The 14,104-nt window shown below is 41.0% G+C and overlaps 1 protein-coding gene across 4 annotated transcripts in view; it reads right to left on the bottom strand.

The window, feature by feature from the left end:
- The window catches only part of SPOPL (speckle type BTB/POZ protein like), a 78,228-nt gene extending 72,153 nt beyond the window's left edge, over positions 1 to 6,075 (bottom strand). The window contains exon 1 of one of the 4 annotated variants that reach the window (XM_045479677.1): positions 5,469 to 6,075. The gene's annotated coding sequence lies outside the window, so the exon portion shown is untranslated. Of the gene's footprint in view, positions 1 to 1,235; positions 1,494 to 5,468 lie in introns of those variants that run through there. The other 3 variants (XM_045479674.1, XM_045479678.1, XM_045479676.1) reach the window with 3 other exon arrangements.
- Between the last annotated feature and the right edge of the window lie 8,029 nt (positions 6,076 to 14,104).

The raw sequence follows: 14,104 nt of genomic DNA, 5'->3' as shown, positions 1-14,104 counted from the left end.
AGTATATCACTATCCCCAATTTATAGTTGTAAGAATACTGAGGCATAAAGAGATTAAGTAACGTGCCCAAGGCCAGAGCTGGTAAATGGCAAGGCTGGGGTTTAGATCCTGGCAGTTTGGCTACATCTGAGCTTTGAACCATTAAGCACCATTTCTCTCAAGAATAAACAGGATGATAATTTGAAATATTCCACCTTTCCCATTATGGCAGCGGAGATGTAATTTTCCAAAGTATAAACCTTTTATTACTTAAATTTTCTAAGAAACAGTGGATTCTGAAGCTGCAAGGAAAAATCGGGAAGACAAGTACTATAAAGGGTATCTAGGCCCAAGATTATTCAAATATAGACAAAGAATCAAAACCCTAAAAAGTATGGCTGAATGACACAATTCACAGAGAAAGAATCCAAAAGTTAGGCCAAGCAAAAGGTGAATCTTATGTGTACTGAATCTACTGCTCTGAAGGAGAAAACTCGATCATTCCCTTCCCTTTATTCAGCACACATAGGCTCAAGAGGAAGAAGAGTTAACAGAAAGGATAGCACAAGGGAATAAAAGGGGAAAGTGAAGACTTGGACCCTGAATCACAGAGTTAGCTTAATGTAACCTGGTGAACCTGAAAGAGAATCTGTGACACGGCAATGTGTGCTTGGAGGGAGAGGTAGGTTGCATGAACACCGCAGTAAACACTGAATGGTCTGGCTGGAGAGCGGAGAATTTACCCTAAAATGGGCTTAATGGGAATAACTTCACACATACATATGTTTCGGATGAGAGATGTGGGTGAGGACGCTGGGGGTGGGGTGGGGTTGGGGCTTCCCTCTCTGGGCTGTACTCCCGGTGAGGGGAAAATAAAAGGGCGGGAGTGGAGGTATACAGGTATAGAGGAGGCCGACTGGGGAAGGAAAGGGGCGAGGCTTGTGGAGGAAAGTCTAGGGGATCCTGGTAGGCGGAGGCTGGGAAATCGATGGGGGGGCGGGGGATCGCCAGGGGAAGCAGAGACTAGCGAGGGGGAGGACGGGCCCGGAGGGCGGAGGGTGGGGCTGGGGCGGAAGGCAGCCCTGAGAAAGGGAAGGCACGCCGCCGGAGCAGGGGTCCCGGGCCAAAAGGGATGGGGGCGCAGTGAGTGAGAAGAAAGCCGCCTCGCTCCAGCGCAGGCGAGTGGGAGGGGTGAGGGGTTGGAGGAGCAGGCGACCGAGGTGCGGCGGGGACTTCGGAGGGGGAGGGGCACCTACCCTGACGTGCGGGGCGGCGGCGGGCAGTCCCGGCAGCGGCTCCTCTCCCGCTGAGGCGGCGGCTGCGGCGGCGGCGGCAGCGAAGGTGATGGCGGCGAGTCCCTGTGGCGGCCGCCTCCACCGAGCCGCATCCCTCCTCCCCGGCCCGCCCTGCTTCCCTATCTCCCGCTCCTAAACTTCTTCCCCGGGATAAACAAACCCGCCGCCAGGGGCGGCCGCCTCCGCTGCTCCCGCCCCCGCGCAGCCCCCCCCTTCCCGGCCCCGGGCCCGTCCGGGCTCCGGCTTCCGAGTTGCGACTCCAGCCCCAGCCCCAGCCTGCGAGGGCGCGTGCGCGCGGCGGCGGCGTGGGCTCGCAAGGCTCTTCCTCCCTCCCTCCCGCGCCGGGCACTTCCGGGCCGGCCCGGATCCGTCGCCGGGTTTTGGAAGCCACCGCCGCTCCCTGCGCCAGGCGCTGGGCTCTCAGCAGGGCGCGTCCGCCCACCGGCCGCTGTGGAGAAGATGAGTTACCTCGCCTGGCGGGGATCTCCTTCGACCCAGCCTTAAACTTTCCTTACCTAAAAAGCCCACTGATAACGCCTCTTAAATCGAGAGACGTAGGGTGCGAAAGGAGGCCAACTGTTTCTCCGTACGATTTCCTTGAGGTTGTAGCAGACTAGAAAGCCAATATGCAACTTTTACTGAACCCTTGTTGCGAGCCCGTAACTATGTGAAGGGCTAGAACAAAAACAGCAGTGTACGTCTCCAGCTAGAAATACAGACAACTCCGGGTAGGCAAATGAAGTGCCACAGTGGAACGGTTTTCGGTTAGAGAAGATGAGCCTCAAAAGGAAGTCTCTGGCCTAGGAAGGGAGGGGGTCCGCCGAGAGGCAGCCGAGGTTGCTTGCAAAGCACTGAACAGGTGGCATCCCATGACTGACGTGGGTAAATTATGCTGTATCTAAGCAAATGTCTGAAGAGTTGAGGAGACTGCCTTATGGAGTTTAAAGAAAGGTGAAAACAGAACGTCATTCAGCATTCGTGAGAGAAAACTTGTAGCTGCCAAGAATATTCTCCTTTAAAGAGGTTTGAGGGACCAAAGCAGGCACGAATATCATTGAAGGACCCCCGCCCCCATTCCTTTCACTTTAACTGCGCATGCGTGAACTGTTTACCTCCTTTCCCCCAAAAAAAGAGAGGTGGAAGAAAAACATTATTTTGAGCACTGTAATCAAAGACCTGTACGATCTTTTTAAATCCTCTCAACTTCATTGCAGTTCCATGGTGGAGATTATTCCCACCTTACAGATAAAGCAACTGAGGATCAGAAGTAATAAGTAACTCATTCAAGGGTGAGTGGAGTTTGAATACTGGGAAAGCAGATTTCCCTCACTTCAAATTAATACTACTTTAACTACCTTATTCAACGTATTTAACACCCAAAACGTGTGGGATACAACCAGCATCAAAGATTTTCAGAAAAAAAGGTAAGATAAGCATAACCATAAAATTCAAAATTGACTTAGCCAAAAGTTAAAAAGCAGAAGTGGAAGTGACCGTTATTATGCTAGGGACTGGCGGGGAGAGGAAATATTAGTGAAAAAGTTCACGTCCAAACATAAAGAAAAAAGTTAAAACTAGTTGCTGTACTCTGGTAGGTCTCTGTTAACTTTATGATATGTGACAGTGAAAATTATGTATAATTTTTGCCCAGGCCTTATAGCTCTTTCAACCCCTTAAGATTCTGTCACACCCTCTCTTCCACTGATCACTCGTTGTTAGGCACTAATACATGTAATATACTCAATCAATCAAATTATAGTAAATCCTTGAGGTAGATTTTCAGTTGGGAATTAAGAAACGAGTGGGTACTTGGCTTACCCTTGACACTTGACTGGGTTCTAGTTAGGGGTGATTTTACTATAAGGATGTCAAATAGCTCCTCACAGTATTCTCATAGAGTCCTTTACCTAGGCTTGATCTCTGTGTAGTGTTATGACATACCATTCTTTTTCTTGGTGACTTCAGCCTCTGATAAAGAATAAATACAGCTTGTAACTAATGCTAATAATAAAACTGTGATGGTTTGGCAAAGTAAAAGATGGCTCTACGGTCAATAAGCTTGGATTAAAGCTTGTGCTATAGTACCAATTCCCTAAATAACTACCTTTCTTGATTTGATTTCGAAGTTATTGGATACCTATCGAAAAACTACACTATTATAGGCTATAGTTTATTGCCGCCATAAGTGGTTTTTATACAAGTAAGTAACAGCTTTATCACTAGTATAGAGCATAGTATGCTTCCACTGGTCATTTATCAGGTTTGCATTGCTTGAGGCATTAACCATTAGGGTCATCCAATTCCTTAGACAACAGGAAACTTTTGGTACTCATTTTTCTGTTCATTGTCAGTTTTCTATAGAAAACCATCCAGGTTCCTCAGTGGACAACTTAGAAGTTCTACTTATTGTAATTAATAGGTTGGCAGTTAGTCAAGATCAGGAGAATCATTTTCTGAGCTTCATGAGCACAGATCAGAACTAGCCTGTGGATCTTCTTGACCCAACTCTATGGGGCTCATCTGAAGAGCCAACCAAGCATCCCACTTTGATAGTTTAGTGACTGCAGCATTTGATTCCTCTTTTGTAAATTCAGAGATGCTCCCATTTCATGACTGGGTAACCATACAATGGACTGACCACTGCTTTCCATACTACCACCTGTTTTGTACTATCATTTTCCAATTCTAGCTGTTAAAAACTAAAGCATGCAGTGGCAAACAGTTTGCAAATTCATTACTATATTGGGTTTAGAGTCCAGACAGTAGTAACATGCTTTTTAGCAAACACAATATAATTCATGAATCCTAAGTGAGGTACTCTCTGTGCTTCCCTGGACATTTTGCTATTACCCTCACCCTTCCTAAAGTGGTCCACCAAACTCTTCTCTCCTAGTGAGCTGGCTTCCCCATATTTTTCTAACTATTATCCCCTCCTATCTTGAATTTTCTTCAAGGGAACCAAACTCACGCCTTACTTTCATAAACTAACACTTGTGATCAAACATTTAACATAACATGTAGCTTTTGGAATTTATTTTGAAAGAAAAGAACTTGGTTGTTCATTATTTATTACTGTTATAAACTTTAGCTTCTTTATTTGAAAGAAAACACTAAAGCTCTTGTTTAATAACTTGTGAGTTATTTTACATGTAATTTCATTTTCTCTCACCATGTCTCCATTTCTTTCTGTTTTTTTACCTTGCTTGTGAATTCCTAGTTTTGTAGTACTTTTGCATTATATGATACTCATCTATTAAAGATCTGAAAACTTGGGGTACCTTAGTGGCTTAGTTGGTTAAGCGCCTGACTTCAGCTCAGATCATGATCTCACAGCTCACGAGTTCGAGCCCAGCATCGGGCTCTGTGCTGACAGCTCAGAGCTGGAGCCTGCTTTAGTTTCTGTGTCTCCCTCTCTCTCTGTCTCTCTCTGCCCCTCCCCATGCTCGCTCTCTCTCTCTCTCTCAAAAATAAGTAAACATTAAAAAATTTTTTTTTGAGGATCCAAAAACTTTAGAATTCTAAATTAATACTTAAAACCCTTGTGTACTGATGCCTATAGCAAGAAAAGATCAATAAGTTTGATATACTTATTATTGAAAAATCATTCCCAGAAAACTGAGATAGGACCCACCCAGAATTATGAGAACAGGATCATTTTTGTTTAAGTCCTTCCTTGGCACCTTTATTTTCATGTCCCCAGCCACATTATGTCAAATATTTCAGGATACTCTCTTGTTTCAAATTAAATATGCATTCATGTATTTAATGCTTTGGTCCTTTGGCTAATCTATGAGGTCTCCTATAAGACATGATTTTTGCTGATTTTCTTCTATCACCATTTGAAGAATAAGGGTTGAGTTGCAGTTCACTGGTTGGCATTGTTACATTTTATAGCCACTCAATTAAATATTAATTTTAATCAGTTTTGAAACATTCTGAGGCTCTTAAAACATTAGTTATCCCTAGATTCTGGATCACTAATACCCAATGAATGAGAAAGAGCAATACTGTACCTCTACCTAGGCAATAAATGGTCTTGGAAAAACCTTGGTTACCCTATCTACAAGTTCTCTATTTACAACTATTAATAAGGAGAAAAACAACAAAAATGATCTCTGTGACAGGATTATCCAAAGCTTCTATAGCATCCCTCCAGGCATTCCCTGAGAACTTGCTCTCTTCAAGGTTACTTACAGCTGCTGGAAATCATTTACTGTGCCAGGATCCAGACGGCTGCTGCTGCCATGATCTAGTAGTCCCTAGTGACCTCTGTCTTCTTCAGCTTGGCTAGCTAAGCTCTTTCTCCTCTGCTGGTGTCCTGGCCCTGCCCCTGCTCTGCTCTCAGGTAACTTGAGAAGTTGTGGTTGATTCTGGACCTTGGAAATAGTCCCAAGGGAAGCCTAGAGCTCTCCACTGTGCTCTCCAGCTAGAGGTCACCAGCCTCTGCAGCAGCCTCAAATGGCTCTAGAAGTACAGCTACTCAGTCTCCTCTTATCTCTGCTCAGTCATCACAATGTCTCCAGGTCAGGGTCTTTGGTCCCCTCCCAGAGAGACACACCCTTCTGCCTATCAGGGCAATTTATGGCTGGGGGAGTTTACTTAAACATCTGCCCCTGCAAAGCCCATTGGATGGTTCCCTGTCTAGCTTTGTCCTTGAAAATTGGGATCACTTCAGTTTACTCCCCTCTGACCGTGACTTAAACAACAGCTCCATGGCCATTTTCTCTGGACACATTAAAGGGCCCTGCCTCCAGAATAATCTCCAATGACCTCCTGTTTCACTCAAAGCCACCACTCCTCTCAAGGGGCCCTGCTCCCAGACCCCTGATGAGCTCCAGGAATGTTCCTAGGATTGCCCAGTAGCCAATCACGCTAGGTGAACCTGGGAGCCTTGGAACCTCTGTGCACCCAGTGTTCCTTGCTTGACTCACTGATTTTCACTGCTTCGCTGCTTTAGAAGGACTGAGTTCTCGGCTCGGTCCTCTCTTCCCTTCTGCCACCTACCCCCTTTAGAAACTAAGACCTGTTGTCTAGCTGTTACCAATTCTGCATTCATACCCCTCCATAACATCAAGTGGCCACCTACCTCCAGATGGTTCTTTCTGCTAGTCAGAGCCCTCTGCTGCCAGCCTGCCTGCCAGTTTGGAAACCCTGGTTTGGCCATTTCCAAAATTAGAAACGAGACTGTGCCATCTTCAGGGACACTGCTGCACCTCCCAGCACCCAGTCAAACCCAACCTCCGCATCTGTCTCAGACACCCTTCCCCAAGCTTCCCTCTTCTCCCCACCCCCACATGTTTGGGCTTCCTGATTTGGGTTTCTGCCTTCCTCTCCTTGCCTGCCCATCCTTACTGAATTTCTCACACATTCTTGACCTTCCCTGCCTGAACTATGCCAGGCTAAAGATGGACCAACTCAAGGGCTACATAATCCCTGGAAATTCTTTTAGAGGCCTTATCCCACATCCTGTCAAACACGAAAATATAACCATACCCCACATGAAAAATACAATGTCTGGTTATGCAAAATGAAAGAGATTCATATAATTTTCCTCTTGAAATATTTATTAATGTCATTTAGCATTTTTCTGCATATTTTAGAGCCAAGACATTTTCTTTTCCTGCACTCAATCTTATAAAACCTGGAAAAGCTTACAGGCTCTGGGGGCTGTGCCTTTATTTAGTGAGAACCCGAACCTTAAAAGGATTTAAAAAATGGCTCTGGAAGGGAAGGTCATAAGCACTTCCACACTTGATTCAGGTTCAGGCCCTCCCCTCTACTTCCTGTCATCACTTAAATCTTTTTCTTTTCCAGTTTTTAATAGCTGGGCTTCTCTGTTTGATCCCCTGTCTCAGTCATTCACGTTTTATTCACTCTGTTCACACAGACACTCCTTTTATTACAAATGCCAGCCGGCCTGCTGGGATTTCACAGCATCACAAGACCCTGGATTTGCTTTCATAGTGCTCCTTCTACCACTGTGGGCCCACCATTACTATCTTAAAGCCCCCGGGCCCCCGGGAGACCACAGCTTTGGATTAGGCATTTATTTGCTTGACCCTGTAGCTATGATGATGTTGCACATCGGACTCTCGTAAGTCTGCAGCTGCATCCAGCTCTCTGGTGGCTCCTCCATTCAAAGTGACAGGTCCAGTACTGCATTTTAGATGCTACAGTCTTACCCTGTGTGCTAGGACTGACCAGTGAGGCCCACTTGTATCTGAGGCAGGATAGCTACCAGAAATCATACTTTACATTTTTATATTTAAGTGCCTTGTTCACATTTATCTACTTTAGGTATCTCCTTCCCTGGAGGCCTTTTATGCCTCAGTTACAAACAGCATTATTGCTATACTTTTCTGGAGGTTTTTGTGATCACCCACTACTGCAGATGGAGAGTATATATAAGAAACCAAATATCCCCAGTAATTATCCTAGATTATGTCTCTTCTAAATATTAAGCATTACTTAACTGAAATAGCCACTAGAAGTTTGGCTTTTACTTTCTATGATACCTTGTTTTTTGGTAGTGATTCTACAATTTCAGTATACTTCTTAAAATCAAATTATGCATATTCAGTGCACATAGTGAACCAGTTAAGGAGAGTCTACAACAATACATTATTGCCTCTTTAGTCTACTTTCTCAGTTTTGTTTTTTCCCAGAAAGAAAATTAGGCTGGCCTGTTAAAAATTGTGTTCTGCTGTAGTCTACAAATTTGAGAGGAAAAGGTGACAAATGTTTTCATTTTCATGTTGTCAAGAGCTCAGCAAGAAATTGCTTCTACTTTGAATGTAGAGCCTACTGTGTGCAAAAGAGATGTGACAAAATCCAAGTGTCCTTTCTGAACACCTATTAGAGCTGGGTTGTTTGTTTCTTTTTTGTTTGTTTCTATTTTTTATTTCTCTCAGTTGTATTTACTTAGGTCTAGATATTTACACAAAATGTTTTTGTGCTTCATCTGTCAAATTCCTTTTCTGAGTTTTATTTTTAGTGTACTTATTTGTTTGGTCCAGGGTAAATTTAAGATGTTTTTCTTACCTTGAAGGAAAAGGTGATTTAGTACTGGAATGTTTACTTGATGTCTTGATCTAATTTGTGGTATCCTCGCATTGGCAAAATGCCCACAGGCCAATGTGATGGTTCTGAGCTTGTTTCCTTCAGATCCTTCCCTTGCTTTTCTCTGCTCCAAATCTTAGTCAGTTCCAGGTTGTTTCCCAAGCCCCTGTGTCAGCTGACTACCTGCTGGGTTAAGTCAGGAACCTACTATCAGGAACCTCAAGGGTGGGAGGAAGGAAGAAGCCAGTGTATTTCTCCCCTTCTCTTTCTGCCATAGGCATTGTTCCCTGCAACAACTAAGTATCCTCCCACGTCCCATCTCCTGCTGGATAAGTCTACCATGGAATTAGCCCTGGGCCCTGGCAATACCTTTTCCTCTCTCTTGTCTGTTTAAAAGTGCTGTGGCTTCCTTTGGTTGCTAATCCCTGGATTCTCAGTTTTTCCATCACCTATACAATAAGATTCCTTGTATCAGATTCTCTGTTTGAAGTAATGAATGCAGTTTCTTTTTTTCTGGTTGGACTCAGCACATTTATCCATTTTATGTTTTCATAAGAATCTTTTCCTGTTTGTTGGACAAAGAATGATTTTCACAGAGAAGTAGTAGTCATTTTAAACTTATGGATCTGTCTGTACTTATCCACATGTCTTGAGTAATGTCTTTGTTCTTTCTCCTTATCTCCCATACTTGCTTCCCACTTCCCATAATACCCAACCTATTCCCTTTTCTCTGCCACTTTCCATCCTTAGAGCATATGACATCTATCTTCTGGAGTCATATCACCATGGATGCACAATGATTTGGTTTTTTAATGTTTAAATTCCTTTTTATATAACGTTCTTAACAAGAATGCCACAGCTGTAGGATACCAAAAAAGGGCACTGGATTTTTCATCCAGAATCTGAATCTGCGTGACCTTGCTCGAATTCCTAAGCCTCTTGTACAATAGGGCCCTTGGTCGTAAAACAGGAAAAATATAACTTCATCAGATCTAAGAGCAAATGAGATTAAAACATATGAAAGGATTTTGTAAAGGATAAAATGCTAAGCAACTGCAAGAGGTTATTTAAAAACAGTAAATAAGGCTAGTTATTTTTTCTTAAAACAAATGTAATTTTAAGTCAGCAGCAAAGGTATTTCCCAATTGGAATTTATACAGAGTTTAGCGGCATCACATCTAACACATCACTTCTTAATCTTAGTTCTGTTGACATTTGAGACTAGATAATTCTTTATTCTAGGGGGCCATTCTGTACAAGGTAAACTGTTTAGTGGAATCCTTCCGTCTATCTTCTAGATGCCAGTTAGCACCCTTGCCTTCAGTTTTGACAGCCAGAACATCTGTAAACATTGCCAAGTGTCCCCTGGGAGACAAGGTTGAGCAAAAGCACTCCAAATTGAGAACCACTGATGTAACCAAACCTACTTGGAAAAATGTCACCTTGTTTTAAATTTAAGTTGTTAAAAAAATTAATAAAGGAGTTTGGCTTTCTAGAGAAGATTATGAGGAAGGACTTTTTAAAAATGTAGCCATGAGGGGCACCTGGGTGGCTGAATCTGTTAAGTGTCCAACTCCAGCTCAGGGCATGATCTTGGGGTTCACAAGTTCAAGTCCGACATCAGGCTCTGTGTTGACAGCTCAGAGCCTGGAGCCTGTTTCAGATTCTGTGTCTCCCTCTCTCTCTTCTCCTTCCCTGCTCACATTCTGTCTCTCTCTCTCTCTCTTAAAAATAAATAAAACATTAAAGAAAAAATTTTTAAATGTAGCCACAAAGGATAATCTGTCTTAAGAGATCAATAAACCTTGCAGTGAAAGTCAGTTATTGTCACAGCAGTGATGTGTCTCACTAAGTATTTATGTTCGAGAGATTAATCTTCCTGCTTAGTATTGAGGTTGGGCTACCTAACCAAGACGGGCTTTCTTCATACAATTAATTCCTTTTGTTATTCATATTAGGTATTAAAAAACACACTAATACTTTATATCTGGCTATTGTATGTTGGTATCTTTTGATATCCTTTCAGGCATCATTGAATACTAGTAGGAACATATATTTCAGTCATAATATGACTCAGATTTCTGGGTCTGTACTTGTGTAGACTACCTTTAGTAGCAGCAAGAGTTAGAATTTTATGAGCATCATGACGAGGCCATAATCAGTAGAATCCTTCATATTATTATAATTCATAATATGATACTCTTAGCTGCCATTGACTTACCATTGGAGACCAAACCATAGCTATTTAAAATCTAGAAATTATTATTTTAAAAATATTGATTCCAGTTTTCCAAACATGTCTTTTTTAGCTTATATTGTCAGCAGGTTTATTTTTTTTTTAATATATGAGATTTATTGTCAAATTGGTTTCCATATAACATGCAGTGCTCATCCCAAAAGATGTCCTCTTCAACACCCATCACCCACCCTCCCCGCCCTCCCACCCCCCCATCAGCCCTCAGTTTGTTCTCAGTTTTTAAGAGTCTCTGTCAGTAGGTTTCTAAGACCAGTTTCTCATTTCCAACTGTGTCAGTTAGCTTTCTTCCTAGCTTAAGAAAATATTGACCAAAGCAGATTGTGGAACAGGAGCAGCAGGTTGTAGTAATAGGGCTACTTTTGCTGAGAAGACAGAAGAGATGTGCTGTCCTTGACATGAGTATATTGCTAAGCTTTGTGGACACATAGCGTCTCCAAGACTGGTAAAAAGGATACTTACTGCTTCAAGACAATTAGATTCATTTCCTCATCTATGATTTACATTCTCCTGGTTAATCTTTCTTTGGGGAACTATGGACTCTTTGAAGGATTTGTCAGCATGAATAATACTACTATAATTATTAATATTATATATTGTTCTTTTAAGGGTTTTTTTTTTTTCATATAGTATTTCAATAAAAATAGTCTTAATGATTGAGGTAAGTAGTAGGGGTTTAGGATGAAGACACTGCAATTAAGTTGGGCCAGAAAGTTAGGGTCCTCTTGTTTGTTGTCATACTACTGAATTTAAATGACTAGTTCAGGCCTACCTCCACATTCACTGCCATTTCCCCAGCTAATAACATATTGGGTCTTTAAACTTCCCATCTATCAGACCCCTGTGGAGAAATTGGATGTGTAAAGTGTCAGGATAAAGCTTGGGCTAGGATACCACACCATAAATGAGCATTTCCCAGTGGAATTCTCTTGTTTCTGGAGAAGGAATGTGTTTGTGGTACCAGTGTTTGCTTCATCTGTGTTATGTTTTGTTTTGTTTTTTATGATCTTAGAAACAAAAAACTATGTAAACAAATATATATATATATATATAATATTTATGTCTATTTATATATGTATATATATATATATACACACATATATATATATATAATCTGAGCCAAATTTCCCACCCATTCTCATTATATATAAAGAAATGAAGACATTGATGATAGGCTATTTCAGAGTCCTTCCTGCTACTACCTTTGCTTCTTAAGAAAAGCTCACAGATGGAGTTACAGAGTCTAGATTCACCTTTCCACCTATAACAACCAAAACAAACAAAAATAAAACAGACAAAATACATTAAACAATGGTTTTAAAGACACTGTGTATCAGGTGTTAAAGGACAATGATTCTGGAAAGACAAGAAACAAAAGAGGTGAGATCCAGTGTTGCCCCAGCATACTGACTTGATAGAGTGTTCAGGCCCTGACATATGGAAGGGAAACTGAGGTGAAGCCCAGTTAGGACCATGAATTGAAGAGACAGACATGAGAGTCCAGGGAGATCAGGGTAGTGAGAGTTAATAGGATGAAAGACAAAGAGCAGAGAACTGCACAGAAAGCAAATGTGTGTCGGGTGTAGGGGTACTGGTGTCAAATATTCAGCAAAATCCTGATCAGCACATGCTGTGAGGAAACTACCTGAGGCTCAGGAAAGTATCCTCTAGATGAGATAAAGAGAACCTATGCCTGGAGCACATATGGGGCCAGAAATAGTGCCTGTCCCCTTCAGCCCAAGGAGAAACACTCATAGTTCATAAGGCACTGGGTAGCTTACTCAAAAATGTCTTGCTTCATTAGTGGAGAATAATTAGCTCTAGATTGAAAACTGCTCCCAATCTGTCAAACAAACCATAAAAGCAAAGCCTGAAAGGATATCTGTTTCCAATAACTTAGCATCATTCCTGAATAAAGCTCAAGAAGATTTATGAAAATTCAAAAGTATCCAGCACCCAAGAAAATAAAATCACAAAGTATGCGTTTAGTCAAAGACTACCAGGCATGCCAAGACATAGGAAAACAACCCACAGTGAGAATAACCAATTAGTCAAAATTGTCCCCAAATTGACACAGATGGTATAATTAATAGCAATGAACATCAAAACAATTTTTCTGATTATATTCTATATATTTAAAGGGGTAAGTAGAAATTAAAAAAAAAAAAAAAAACAATCAAATTTCTAGAGATTAAAGCTACAGTGTTTAGGATGGAAAATACACTCAATGGGATTAACAGCAAATTACATATGGCAGAAGATGAGATTAGTGAATTTGAAGGCATAGCAATAAAAACTATCCAGAATGAAACAGAGAAAAAGGACCCTCCCTCCCCAATTAAAGAATATTGGTGAGTTGTGGGACAACTTTAAGTGGCCTAATATGTGGTGTGGGTAATTAGAGTCCCCCACAGGAGAAATTTGGGTACAGAGAGAAAAATATTTTTTTGAAAAAATATGTCAAGAGCCTTTCCAAATTTAATCATTATAAACCCACAAATTCAAGAATTCAAGCTCGATGAAACCCAGTTGCAAAAAAAATGAAGAAAATTACATCAATGTTTATCATCACCAAATTGTTTAAAAATGGTGATAAAAAAGGAAAAACCTAAAAGTATCCAAAGATAAAAGACATGTACAAAACAACAGAGAATGAAAAGAGGTTTGTTTGTTTGTTTGTTTTAATTGGAAGTAATCCAAGTGAAAACACAGTGGAGTATTATCTTTTAAAGTAATGAAAAAACTTGTCAGGTTAGAATTTTATGTCCTGCTAAAATATTTTTCAACAACAGTGATGTAAAGATATTTTCAGACACATAAAAGCTGGAAGAATTCATCACCAGTGGACACATAGTATAAGAAATGTTATAAGAAGTTTTTAAAGCAGAAGGAAAATAATACCAGGTGGAAATATAGATATACACAAGGGAATAAATAACTCCAGAATTGGTGACTACATAGGTAAATACATAAATTGTTTATCTTATTCAAATCCTTTAAAAGATAATTTACTATGTAAACACACAAAAAAATAACACTGTACTGTGGGGTTTATAACATGTATAAGTAAAATGCATGACAACATTAGCATAAAGGTCAGGAGGAGAGAAATTAATGTGTGATATTATAAAATTATTTTTGAGGAACTTAAGTGTTATACTATCACTTGAACATAGGCTGTAATAAGATAAAGCAATCAATAAAATAACTAAAGTAAAGCATAGTGAAGAGCCCAATAAAGCAGAGAGCAAATTAAAAAAAAAAAAAAAAAATCCAAAAGATGGTAGAAAAAAGGAAAGGGGGAGCAAAGAACATATTTAACAAAGATAAATAGAAACCAAACCAAACTATATTAATTATGACATTACATGTAAATATTGTAAATATTGCCATTAAAACAGTAAAATTATCAGATTGGATTTAAAAGCAAGATCCAACTGTATGCTGCCTACAAGAAATGCACATCAGGGGTACCTGTGTGGCTCAGTCAGTTGGGCATCTGACTTCAGCCCAGGTC

This window comes from Leopardus geoffroyi, chromosome C1 (genome assembly GCF_018350155.1).
Source record: "Leopardus geoffroyi isolate Oge1 chromosome C1, O.geoffroyi_Oge1_pat1.0, whole genome shotgun sequence".
Taxonomy (NCBI): domain Eukaryota; kingdom Metazoa; phylum Chordata; class Mammalia; order Carnivora; family Felidae; genus Leopardus; species Leopardus geoffroyi.
The sequence above is the reverse complement of the archived record's forward strand: the minus strand, read 5'-3'. Positions and strand labels throughout refer to the sequence as shown.